We start from the raw sequence: 13,789 nt of genomic DNA, 5'->3' as shown, positions 1-13,789 counted from the left end.
ACCAATCCAATCCTCCGCTAACTCCTGAGCAAGAGAAGGACAGTCTTCGATCTTGGCCGCTAAAGCGCCAATAGTCCAATCAAGGAAAGCTAAAGACTTCCAAAAGTTTAAATTGATTCTTTACAACGTGGTCCAACTCAGGCGCTTGTAAAGAAAACTTTCGCTGCGGCGAAAGCAGTATCTTCTAGAGGAGTCGATTAAAACTGGAGAAGTCTCCCTGGGAGGAGGCAGAAACTCCCAGAGAAGGAGCTTCCCCAGTTACATAAAACCTATACCTCTTACGAAGCAACTTAGAGGGAGGGTAAGCAAAAAGAGCCTTCCCTAAGTCTCTTTTCATAGACATCCATTTCTCAGTCTCTTTCAACGAATGTCTAACCGCTTTAGATAGAACAAGTTTTGGGAGGAGAGGGTCTGAAGTTTTCCTCCTCATCAAAAAGTTGAAGTGGGGAGCGCGGAGCCGCTTTCTCAAATAATCTGGATAAGATACCAGAAGAAATCTAAGGAGACGTGAATAACACGAGAGGTGATGTGAATCCTCCTCCTCTACTTCTTCTTCATCCTCCGATACGCCGAAGAGTAGACGGAACTACAAACCGGATCTGAAGGTTTCGAACCACCCTTGGACTCATTCATCCAGTTGGTTAACATCTCTAACTGCTTGCGCAAAGGCGCCAGAGACGAATCAAAACCAGTTAACGTAGGCTTGGAAGAGCCTAAATGTTCAGCAGGAGGCGGAAAAACTACTTGCGCCTCGCTCGGAGCCGCCGAAATTCGAGGCGAAACAGGCGCATCAGGCGTAACAGACGAAAAAGCGCCTAAAGAAACACCCTTAGAACTGCTAGCTACAGCGCTAAAACCACAATCTCTACTAGTAGATGGAGCCGAAAAAGGCACAGATTGAGGCGACGAATGAGCCGCTAACGGCCGCGGCGCAACCCTACTCTCAGGCTCCTTATACCGCTTGACTGGAGGAGGCGAAGAATCGGCGCCTGAACGCCTCTTTAAGGGACGCGAAACGGGCGAATCTCGCCAAGAGCGCCGCGCGACCGGAGACGAATCGCTTGAATCATTCGAAAGGCGTCTGACCGCAACACCTTTCCAACGCTTAACCGAGCCCTGTTGAGGCGCAACAGGCTCAACAAGAGAGGCGCCTGTCTGTGGGCAAATCCCGATCGACTCCCTGGACTTCCGGTATGTCTTCTCCCCGGTGCGGGGGAGCTGGACAGTGACCTTTGTCTAGGAGACGTGTTCAGGACAGACAGACGCACCCCTCAACTACACTCTTACCTGAAGCCGCTTTCTCCAAAAAACGTCTTAACTGAATTACCAAGTTGCAAAACCGTATTCGCTAGTACCGAAAATTTCTGATCTAACCTCGATTCCAGACTGGCAATGGTGTCGGAAGAAACTACACGGGAAGCCGGAGAAGTGGGAATAGGAGGTGTAGTTAAGGGAGACATAACAATTTGAGGAGAAACAGAAGGAACAGATGCATCGCAAGACGAAGCAGAGCTAAGTCTACTTTCCCTAAGCGCTGCTTTTCTAATTCTGTCTTTAGCTAATTTCTCCGAGTATGAACTAAAAAACTTCCATTGAGAATCAGTCCAATCACTACACTCATTACATGTTCGATCTGCTGAACAAACCTGTCCCCTACACTTAACACATTTAGTGTGAGAATCATACTCTAACTTGGATAATCTAGTTTTACATCCTGAGATGCAAAACCTAACTCCCGACGGACTAGAATCCGACATGGCAACGCCTAAATAAAAAGCAAAATAACAACAACGCCTCAAAAGAGTACTTCACCAATTCCGAAGATCAAATCCACAAGAAAAAAAGCGAAGCAAAGTCATCCAACCGCACCGACCACCGATGTTCACCGGACGCCGGCAGGAAAAGAATTGGATTCACCTGGGCAGTTGTACCTGGTTCTCCCGCGAGTGGAGGGAGATGACGTCATCACCACCAGTGTTGGCGACGCCGACGCGCTAAATTTGAATTTAGTATCCTGCCGCTCGTGGAAATCACGGCTCTATAATTGTTCGGTAAGACACTACAATAAAATTAAATTTTATGCAAATAAATAAATGAAAATGAAAAGAATACTGCAATTGCGAATCCACTTTCATTGCATTCTATCATACAAAATAAAAGGCTCGTGCCGAGCGCAATCACGCTCTCGGTAACGAACGCACAGGGCAAAAATATAATGAAAAGAGTACTTACATTTTTCAAATACACACTTTCGCCCAAAATACATGACTCGGCGCGAGCGCGCCCGCCCTCGGCACCGAGACATAATTCAAGGGTTCAATTCATGAAAAGAGAGGAAATCGCCGCATCTACGGCGATAGCTCCATGTTGGTTCATAATTAAGTAATGAAAATGAAAACAGTGTACTTACAGTTTCATTTTCAAGTTAAACAAACCATTAGTAGAAAACACAATATAAACAAAGCATACGACGATGAAGCGGGCAGAGAGCGATGAGGAACACGTCCTTCACACCCGCGGCCGAAAGCAAAAGTGATTTGTGCGACTGTCGGACAAGCAGTTAACTACCGTTCTCCCCTTGTTCGAAGCTTACGACCGTTCCAGCTGCCGCTAGCTACTTCCTATTGTTAAAGGATCGATGGTTTGTATTACGTATCGGAACAACTGCGATGGAGGAGGAGGAGGAGCAGAAGGAAGAAAGGTATCTCCAAAAGAATCACGGAGCAGCCGAGCCAAAACTTGATAGTCTGAAGAAGACGACGTAGAGGGTTGTTCTTCGTCAACCTCCTCCGAAGAACAGCTCAATTCCCCTTCTTCCTTACCCGAGTTAAACTCCGAAGAAAGAGGCAGAAGACCTTTCACTCCAAGTCTCCTATCAGACCGATGACGAGAAGAAGAGGGTAACGTACCCTTAACAGAATCGTTAGCCGACACAGGATCAGCAATCACAACTTGAGTAGAACGCGAAGTAGAAGGAAGACGTGTAGCGTCAGCTAAAGACTCGGGAACAACGTCCGATCGAGAGCGAACTTCCGTAATCGCGTCCAAGAAGCTCTTACGACGATGTCTATTAGCGTCCATCGGAGCATCTAACCTAGCGTCCCTCCGAGCGTCCACGTCCAACGAAGCGTCCAAAGAAGCGATGAGCGGAGCGTCTCTCCTAGCTTTCCTCGAAGCGTCTCTACGATCGTCCCGCGAAGAGACAGGAATTGACACTTGACGAGCGTCCCGATGAGCGTCAACACCAGCATGACGAAGCGGAGCAGGACGTACCAAATTCCGTTCGTCAGAAACCAAAACATCTTCATCAGAAACGTCGATGTCGGAACGCCGAGCGTCCTCACGTCGAGAAGAGAGGGCAGAATGAAGAAACCTCTCTCTCTCCTGACGTTTACCTCCACCTCTAGACGAACGCTGGGGAGAACGAAGCCTAGAAGATGAAATACCAGGAAACGGGGACGAAAGACGAGCAGGCGGAGAAGACTGTCTTGATCTCTTGATCGGAAGTCTGTCGTCCTTCTTACGACCAGAAACCGTTTCCTTCTGCTTAAGTAAAGCATCCAGTTGTCGCTGCATAGCAAGGATTATCTCCGTCTGCGAAGGTTCTTTACGAGCTATGCCTGTGAGAAGGTGAGGGGCGAGGGGACGCCTTCTTCCTTCTCCCAGGAACACGCCTGGCTCTAGAGCGACTGGGGCGCTCTTAAGGCGTCATCATCAGAAGACGACCTAGCCTTCTTCTGGGGCGGAAAGGACACGCTTTCCGGAGAAGAATGCCAATCAGATGAAGCATGACGTGAAGCGTCCTGATCTTGAAACGTCCTCTTCAAAGGTCGCGAATCCAAACGAGATTCCCACCCCTTGCGCGGGGAGGACGCGTCGGAAGACGAGAAACAATCCTTTAGGATACGTGCTCGAGCACGCTCCTTAGCAGCCTGGGAAGCGCCAACAGGTACTGCTGAAGGGACGTCAGATCGGTGGGGGATCCCCGTAACTCTCCTTCGGCCTTCAACATGCCCTCTCCCTGAGTCCTGGGAGTCCGGCAGAGGTCCCAGCCTAGAGGCGCTATAGGGCCGATCTGACGCCCCTCCACTTCACTAGGGGCACTATCACTACACTTAGCACTTTGCCTGTTTTCAAGGGCAAGAACCTTAGATTCCAGAGTTTTCAAAGAATCTAAAATGACAATTTGTCGAAAATTGCATTTTTCCTAACTATACAAACCTGAGGTCCTTTAACAATAGGAAGTAGCTAGCGGCAGCTGGAACGGTCGTAAGCTTCGAACAAGGGGAGAACGGTAGTTAACTGCTTGTCCGACAGCCGCGCGCCGCGCGACTGGGAGGTAAACAAATCACTTTTGCTTTTGGCCCATGCAAAATACGCAGAGTGAGGGGTGGCATGAGGAGGGACTATATGTAAAGGACCTCAGGTTTGTATAGTTAGGAAAAAATGCAATTTTCGACAAATTGTCATTTGTTCCGATACGTAATACAAACCATCGGTCCTTTAACAATAGGAAGACTCACTTCTTGGTGGGAGGAATCTGAGTCTTTGATGAACAGACTGTGTTCGTCCATCCCTGGAATGCCTCCCTGGTCGTAAGAGCGAGGGAGGGATCCAAGCCTCTGTCCGATTGATCGGGGTGTGCACCGCAGGATCAATGGTCAGACCTCTGGGCCGAGTACTAAGAGAGAGGCAAGCGTATCTCTTCGTATCCAGCAAGCAAGACTTGTTCCTGTTTGCAAGAGGCAACATAAAGTATGGGTTGTCTCAAGCTGGCATCCACTTCCTCCCCCTTGTTGGAGGAAGTGGTGGATATACGCTCCTATCCCTAGTGAAAGGGATAGGATGGGGCTCTGTTGAGTAGCTCACCTGCATCTTGTCCTTATCCAGCAGGGTGACGGACCGTGTCCCTCTAACCACAGGTAGAGGGGAAGAAAAAGATGGGAAGAGGAGCCAGTCACACTCTCATTAACTCATCCATTCTTATGGTCACACCAGGACTCGATGCTGTTCAGCCTGCGAGGGTCTGGGTTCGCTACACAACGTGTTGAGCAGCCACCACGGGTCCCAAGGAAAAAGATCCAAGGACCTGTGGGCAATATCCCGAAGGTAGAAGGAAGGGCATGTGGTCTGGTTGACCAGACCCCTGCCTTCAGTACCTGCGCCACGGAGAAGTTCTTGCGGACAAGGCAGCATCTCCTTCGCATCGAAGGCGGTGAAGTCCATTAGGGAGGGGATTGTGAACGACTCGAACCAATCGTCAGGGGACCGAAGGGTTCTGAGTCTTCGCTACGAAGTTTGGTACGAAATCGAGCGTCACGGATCCCCATCCCCTGGATGCTTGACTTCGCAGGAGAAGTCATGCAGTTCCTCAGAGGAAAAGAAGGAAAAATAGTCGCATGACCTATCCCTCTTCTCTACTTCGGTGATGTCCAGTACCCATACTGGTCTGTCCGTTTGCCACGAAGTCTCTCGCATCCTCCTATCCCCATGCAGCGAAGTTCTCGGTAGTGGATAGACACCGACACTCCATGGTGGGTGTCAATGGTATGGGTACTGTGACAAGCTATTAAAACGAAGTAATGATTGCTCTGTAACAACCGAACTAAGTCAACAGCGTAGTTCGTAACTGACTCGGCCGCTCTGACAGCTGCCGACTGACTGCGTTCGGTAGGAGGCAAGTTGTCAAAGCATCCGAGTAAGTCACGTGACCTTCGCCTTAAAGGGTTATGCCGAGAGACCAAACAAATAATGTATTTTGTTTGTCACCAATGCCGGACAGCGAGGTGATGATTCTCTTAAGGCATGTGCCCAACAGGCGAAAGTCAATTGCCTTCTAGAGACCGAGGTCCCTGAAGGTAAAAACATCTCATGGTTGTTGAATCTCAGCTAAGGAGAAACAAACACTATGTATCGTTGAAGACGAAGGTAGATATTGAATGCAACCTACGTCTTCACAGATGAATCGAGAGAAGGATTCTCAAGATTCATAACCTGTGCTTACAAATGACTGAAAACGCTAACCGCTATTTCATTGCTGTCCGGTGAGAAGTCGTAGTTGCAATGAAAGCGGGGCGTTCTTCAGTAATGAAAAACACAGGGGAAAGCCGCCTGAAGAACTGCTTCTCATGGGCTGAACATTTGGAAGTAGAGCTGTCAGGTCGGAGAGTAGGCGATGTCTTCTGACACATCTCGTAATTCGGTTGAACAATGAACAATTGTACACCTACGAATAAGAGATATTTTGAAGACAAACTCAGATGTCTGCAAAATCATTCGCATTATCGCAGTGCGATGCAGCGGAGACTTGTACAGACTTCTGTTACCTTGCGGTAAACAGAAAGATGAAAGAGTCCAAGAGATATCTCTTGTTGAAAATTCTCGCAATGTCGAAGGCGATGGAATCTAGCGTCACAGCAGTAGATGGTCCTTCATTATTGCGAGAATCCCCGTTAATCAGAGACCTAAGTCCATGATTGTTGGGCAGAGATACGGTTCGGTAGTCAATCAAAGCAGGGTAGAGAGAGACATACATGACCGTGGCATATCGGAGGCCCAGCTGATACTGAGCTGCTATCAGGCAGTTCAATACGCAGTAGTTGAGCCTGAGCTCTCGCTGACTCGTCATCCTGAGTTGCCAGGTAATCCATTATTCCACAAAGGAATGTGTTCGGCTAGAACTACCGAGCATAAAAGATATGCTCGAGCAATTATATTTAGGCGAAACGAATTTCGGTAAATATAAAAGTTGAAATGGTGTTGTCGTGACAAAACCATAAGTATATAAAAATTGAAACTGAAAAACTCCTGGGAGGTTGCAGGCACCCCGAGTTGCAGTTCAATTAGAATACTTCTCTTATAAGTCGCAATCCTTAGATTAACTAGGATATGCGCCTACCCCTCGGACAATTTCAACTGCTTAGTAGAATCATGTCGCGAGGTTAATATACGTAGTATATTTGGTAGGATTCTGAACAACGATCTCCATCCTAAATTCTTTCCTTCAAGAAAACAAAATAAGGATTGGAGATCGACCACCTTCGTCTCTATCAAAGAGAGTGAAGGAGAAGTCTTCCTCGAAGGAAAGCTTCAATGGTGAACAGAATACTAAGACGATAGTTCAAGCCAAACTGGATATTCCCGTCCGATCTTCTCTAGTCCAGGTTGGTCGCCTACTGTGAGATAGTTTCTTCAGCAGCAGTATTCTTCCCAATGCTAGAAATTCCAGGAATTCGAGCATAGGCGAGGTTCCCGATTATCGTGTATATCGGGGATTCTCGTCTCGCTCACTTTGGACCGTGGTCTCGCGTAAGTGTTTGGAGATCGTAAACTCGAACACTGAATGCGTTAAAAATTCCGTAGAATTCTAAGCAGTCTGCGAAACCCCCACCGAATTCGTCAAACGATATCGGCTGGTGGTCCTCTCGATTCCCGTAGAATCGAGAATGGGGCAGGATTCCTCCTCAACGACCGGGGCTTACGTCAGGTAGGACCCGAAGGTCCCCCCGGTAGCGCAGTCCCCAACGTGGGATCCTACAGAGAAATCTCTGTAGGATCCCTCCCCTTTCCCTCGTAACCGTAAGGAGAGAGGGAATGGGGAAGGAATTGGATACTCGCTCGCCTTCCCAGTGGAACTAGCAGTTGGAGAAGAGTAGGAACAGCCATCGCCTTGCGGCGATGGCCTCTCAGAGTCTGGGAAAACGTATCGTCAGGAGAAAACGTTTTCCCAAGGAGGGTTACGAACTCTCACTGTAGGTAAGGGTCTGCCGCCACTGTGAACGTCGTCTGGGTGGGCTGATCGACACCTGACAGGAGAGAGCCGATACCGTCCTCGACTCATTCCAGTCCTCGTCGAGGTCGAAACCTCTCAGGAGGACCGAAGGAGTACTCAAATACGGTTGTCCGAAGACACGTAGAAAACGCCGCTGTCGTAGTAGAGGAGGTGGAAGTAGCTGATCGACCGGCCAGAACTGAGAGAGCCTTCTTGTTCGGAGACGAGAGACTCTGGCGAGACAGAAATCGGCAAGTTCCGATCGCGGCAGACCCACCGTCGGTTTGGGTTCCCTCTCGGGCCCAAAACGACTCGAGCAGAGACGTGGGCTCTGCTGGTGGAGCGGCAATCCTTCCGCAAGGTCATTATGCTGACGAATCAGCTTAATGACTTCTGCAAATTCCTCTGTATCTCAGGAGTAACAGCGTCTTGCGGAGTAGGACCGTCCAGTCCCTCCAACAGAACAGATCCCGAGATACTCCTCCTTCAGAAGGAGGAACAGCGGCAGACCCCTGACGGTCGCCTCCAGCTACTTGCGCGTATGTCCTGGTCGGTCCTAGAACCGTGCCTGGTCCATACGGCGTCATAGCGGGATCGCGAGCGGCGCACCTCTCGCGATCACTCATAGGTACCTCGCTCCTCCCGGTGTAGCCCGAGGAGGTTGAAGGTACAGGAGAGGCAGACCTGACGCTCCCCCCTAGCTCGCTGGCAGGACCAGCGTGCTTGGAGGGCTGCTGCTGAGCGTCCACCCGCAGTGGCGATCGAGCAGCAGGCCTAGCCTTGCCGCTCGCCTGGGCGAGAGGCTCGGCTAAGAACGTCGACGCTGATCTCTAGCGTCAGGCGAGCTGTTGCTGGTTACCGTCTCCGCCCGGTCCCGATGGGAGCGGCGTCAGGTGACCTGCTAGGCTCGTTGTCGCGGTGAGACCGGCGAGCGTCCTCTCGGCGCGTCGAGCCGCTGGTACCAGCCGTGGCTGGTACCGACGACCGCGGGGACCCCTTCCTCGCCTCACCCGTGGCTGGTCAGCGACCGTCACATCACCCCGAGCAGCCAGCTGGTCGCTGCGAGAGCGTCCACTGGCCCTAGCGAGAGTCGTCTGCACGACACTCGCCAGTCTTCTGCTCCGCGCTTCGGTCTTGGCGGCGAGCGAGCTCGAGTGTCAAGACTTTGGCTGGACGGGGTCTCCGCGGGAGACCGTCCACTCGGTACTTCTCGCTAACGAGAAGCCGAGGCGGATCCTGGTTTAGCGGCAGAACCGCTAGAACCAGGCGAGGAAGTGCCAGCCGAAGCTGGTACTCCTCTGGTCCCCGTCTTCTTCTCCTTGGTAGAAGAAAAGACGGGCCCTGCACTGATGGGAGCAGGAGGGCTGACCAGCAGAAGAGCTCCCCGGAATCGCCGGAGCGAGACGGGCCCTTAGAAGGTCCCGAAGGAGCCTTCTTAGGGGGGAAAACCCGGGTTACAGCTGGTCGCTGCAAGAGCGGCCGCTGGCCTGGCAAGAGTCACCTGAGCGTTCTCACCAGCCTTCTGCTCCGTGCCGCGTCTTGGCGCCGAGCGAACTCTGGCGCCGAAACTTGGCTGCACGGTCTCCCGAGGGAGACGTACACTCGGGATCTCTCGCGAACGAGAGACCGAGCCGGAACCTGGCGTAGCGGCATCGCCGCTAGCACCAGGCGAGGAAGTACCAGAGCTAACCGATACTCCTCTGGTCCCCGTCTATCTCTTCCCTTACGGAAGGGGAGACGGGCCCCGCTCCCGAAGGAGCAGGAGGACCAGCAGAAGGACCCCCCGTCCCACCGGGGTGGGATGGGACCCTTAGAAGTTCCCGAAGGAGACTTCTTAGGGGGGAAGGCAGCCTTCTTCTTCTTCGGCTTATGGGCCTTAGAAGTCGAAGGGGAAGAGGCAGCAGCAGACGATGAAGACGAAGATGACAGCTTCCTCTTCTCCTCTTCCTCGTCAGCTCACGCAGGACAGTCGTCAGGTCCTCCATCCAGGCGGAGCCGGGGCTATTGCCGAAGCAACACGGCCCGACTGCACTGTCCGGAAGGACCTGAGGGACTGGGGAAGACAACACCGTGGGCAGGACCAGCATGGACAGGCACAGGAACAGCAACCAGCTCAGGAGCGGCAGGAACAGCGGCAGCGGTAGACCCAGAAGGGACAGCCAAGCCAACAGCGGGAATCACATCAGCGGCAGGTACGGCAGGCCCAGCGATCGCCTCGTAGAATCATCGGCAGCCAGCGGAACCTGGGTCCTGGCGGCCGGTCCAGGGGCGAGCTGCTGGAACAGCGGAAGTCTGGGGCAGGCAACACGAAGAAAACAGGCGGCGGCGGCAACCCCACCTCGGTACGGCTGCGGCCCTAGTAGCGGCAGACGGCGTCATCGACACAGCATGGGGAGTGTAGACCAGGAGGGGGGGGAGCAGCATAAGCGGCCGTGGTAGTAGTGGAGACCGCCCCAGACCTCGCTAGACGCTGCAGCAGCCCGTGGATGCTAGGCACGCCCTGCCTCCGCGGTGGTCCATACCTGTCCAAGGTCGTCTCCCACGGATGTAGCAACCTGCCAGGGTAAACATAGATAGATTAGTAAGAGGGGTTCCTCACGCACGGGGGGAAGACATGCCCCACCCCGAACGCAAGGAAGACCCCAAATACAAAATACAACGAAGAAGCTGAGCGGGGGGCAGGAAGGAAGACGAAGAATCGGATACCAATGGAGTCGCGGGAGAGCTTTCCGACGACTTCCTGGCAGACCTTCGCTTCCCCTACCCCCGCACGCAGTGAAAAGTAATATGAAAATGAAACAGAATACTGCCCCTTGCGATTCACTTCATAGAACTTAAAGGGGAAAGATCAATTCCCGGGTAAGAACGGAAACTTGATCCAATAATATGATGCTATCATAAAATATATATGAAAATGAAACAGAATACTGCACTTGCGATTCATTTCACATAAAAAAATCGTAAGGATCAATTCCCGGGTAAGAACGAAAATTGATCCAAATTAAATTTCAAGCAAATAAATAAATGAAAATGATAAGAATATTGCAATTGCGAATCCATTCCATTGCATTCTATATACAAAATTAAAAGGCTCGTGCCGAGCGCAATCACACTCTCGGTAACGAACGCCACAGGGCAAAAATATAATGAAAAGAGTACTTACATTTTTTCAATTACACACTTTCGCCCAAAATACATGACTCGGCGCCGCCCTCGGCACCGAGACATAATTCAAGGGTTCAATTCATGACAAGAGAGGAAATCGCCGCATCTACGCGATAACTCCATGTTGGTTCATAATTAAGTAATGAAAATGAAAACAGTGTACTTACAGTTTCATTTCAAGTCAAACAAACCATTAGTAGAAAACACAATATAAACAAAGCATACGACGATGAAGCGGGCAGAGAGCGATGACGAACACGTCCTTCACACCCGCGGCCGAAAGCAAAAGTGGTTTGTTTACCTCCCAGTCGCGCGGCAGCGCGACTGTCGGACAAGCAGTTAACTACCGTTTCTCCCCCTTGTTCGAAGCTTACTGACCGTTCCAGCTGCCCGCTAGCTACTTCCTATTGTTAAAGGACCGATGGTTTGTATTACGTATCGGAACAAATAAGCGAAAGGGCATTACCCTCCGCAGACACCACTTGAGGGCCCGAAGGCAACACTACGGGGTTAGGAGTCACAAAATCTAAAGAAGGGTTAGAAGGGGTTACATTAATACCCTGTCTGCTACCCGATTTACTCCTGGAGGAAGACCTCCTGATCCTATCACGCTCTAATTTATTAACATAGGATTCATACGTCTTCCATTGTGCATCACTCAAACTTTCACACTCCGTGCAGCGAAAATCATACCTACACACTTGCCCCCTACAACCTTACACACTGTGTGAGGATCAACCAAGGCTTTTTGGTAGCCTCACCTTGCATTCATCTTTCATACACACTCTGGCACTAGCCGAACTAGAACCTGACATATTTAAGGAAAAAACCAAGCCAAATTCAAAAACAATCCAAAGTCACGTATGCCAAGCTATCGATCCAATAACAAAAAACCAAAAAGTCAAGAGGATACTCAAGCAAAGAAAGTTTTCCAAAATCCTGAGGCGGAGGTGCTGTAAACAGTTGTTTACAACACCGGCGACAGAAGAAATCTGATAGAAAATGGGAATGGTTCCTGATACCCGCCTCCCAGCGGCGGGAATGGGTACTAACCACCCTACTCCCACTACGTGTGTCGTAAGTTTTTAGAAATTCTGTCGGACTTCAGAGAATACAGCTATATATATATCTGACAGGTAAGTTTCATGAACAAAATGAAGGTCCTACAGATTAGTTGGCCAAGGATAAAAATATCAAAGAATGTAAAAAAAAAATGTATCTCCTACAGATTAGGTGGGCAAGGCTAAAAATTTTGATCAATGTAAAAAAAAAAAGTTGGGCAAGGGTAAAAATATCGAATAATGTAAAACAAAAGTGGAGCTCTACAGATTAGTTGGGCAAGGGTAAAAATATCGAATAATTTAAAAATATCGAATAATGTAAAATAAAGTGGAGCTCCTAAAGATTAGTTGGGCAAGGGTTTAAATATCGAAGGGAATAGGCGGACTACTAATACCAACAGGATGGCTGCCGTTTGTTTTGGCTTTCATGTTGTTGCATGTTCGGGTTCGGGTCGGCTGCGGGACGTCTGCGAGAACTACTTATCTTGGCGGAGTGATTAAAGACCGGGCAAAATGGTGTTACGCGGCCCGGACAACTAAACTGTAATCAACCCAACTTTTGTATTAAGGATCAAAGGTCTGGGTCTCAAAACCGGGAATTGAGAGTTACGTGCGCCATGAAAGTCCTACGCCGCTTCCCCCCACCCAAAAACCACGGTTTCCCAATGGGTCCCCCCTTTACCGTTTGATGTTTTTCAGGCTTTATTTTGACTGGGTCAATTACAAAAAAGGGCCAAAAATATTATTCTCAGCTATTTTTTCCAGCAAAAATCGATCGTTCCCGGATCTGTAGTAGCTCCGACCTTAATTTTTAACTTTGGAGAAAATACTTACTTCGAAAGAAGAGTAGAGGTCTCGAGATGTTGCTCTCGCCACCAACGACTCGTGAATGTTACCCATCTCCGGTGTCAGGACATGTTAAAGTACTTTTTCGGAGAGTGGATCAACAAGCAGCCAAGGCTGGATCAGCTAGTCCAGTCGGTTGTTTCCCCTAAGAGCTTTCTCCTAAATTAAGAAATAGTGGCATAGGTTAAATGACCGAGCAGCGACATGTTGGTTCACTCGGTTGTTTCCCCTATCGAGTGAAATGAAAAATGTTCTTTCTTCGAATGATTGGTCGCACATCGATAATTTACCCTGCTGCTTCGTCCTCAAAAGCACTAAAACTGTAGGAACAATCAATTCCCAAGGTAAAAGCTGGTGCGCCGTCATACTCATTACTTAGAAATACGGTTAAAATCCATTAAATAGGTACCTAACTGAGCCTAAATACCTAGGACTGACCAATCAACCTTAGGTACCTTCCAGCGATGGTTAATCCTAACTTAATTCAACCATATTTAACTCAAAACCCCAAATTTAACTCAATTTGTAACTCACCAATTCAACTTCAATTATTAATTTACATCGATTGACCTTCAATTCGACCATCAATTCAATATTTCGGGTGGATTTTGATTTCGTTGACTGACGGGTTGACGACGCTAATCAATGACACCACTATTTGTTTACATGTCAATCGGCCACATTCTACCCAAGATGATTAGGTCGTTTATTTGCGATATTCTTGGGATACTAATGACGTTTTTATAAAATATTATATTTATGAAAATATAATAAATATAATTCAATTATATTACTTTAATGTAAAGCTAAGTTATTTTACCTATAAATGTTATTAATGAAGCCTTTTTGGCGAGTTAAATATTTTCTACCGCATGTTTTAATGTTTTGATGATAAATGAGTATCGCAAAAGTAGTAGTTTATCTATTATTAATGTGTTAACAATGA

General features: G+C 49.1%; 1 protein-coding gene across 1 annotated transcript in view; it reads right to left on the bottom strand.

The window, feature by feature from the left end:
* Window positions 1–13,518, bottom strand: part of LOC135197549 (zinc finger protein 84-like) — an 87,668-nt gene extending 74,150 nt beyond the window's left edge. Inside the window, exon 1 of the mRNA XM_064224607.1 lies at window positions 13,378–13,518. The gene's annotated coding sequence lies outside the window, so the exon portion shown is untranslated. The remainder of the gene's footprint in view (window positions 1–13,377) is intronic.
* Window positions 13,519–13,789: the final 271 nt, after the last annotated feature.

Source organism: Macrobrachium nipponense, chromosome 21 (assembly GCF_015104395.2).
Source record: "Macrobrachium nipponense isolate FS-2020 chromosome 21, ASM1510439v2, whole genome shotgun sequence".
NCBI lineage: Eukaryota > Metazoa > Arthropoda > Malacostraca > Decapoda > Palaemonidae > Macrobrachium > Macrobrachium nipponense.
Note: the sequence above shows the minus strand (reverse complement) of the source record. Positions and strands in the feature narration are given on the sequence as shown.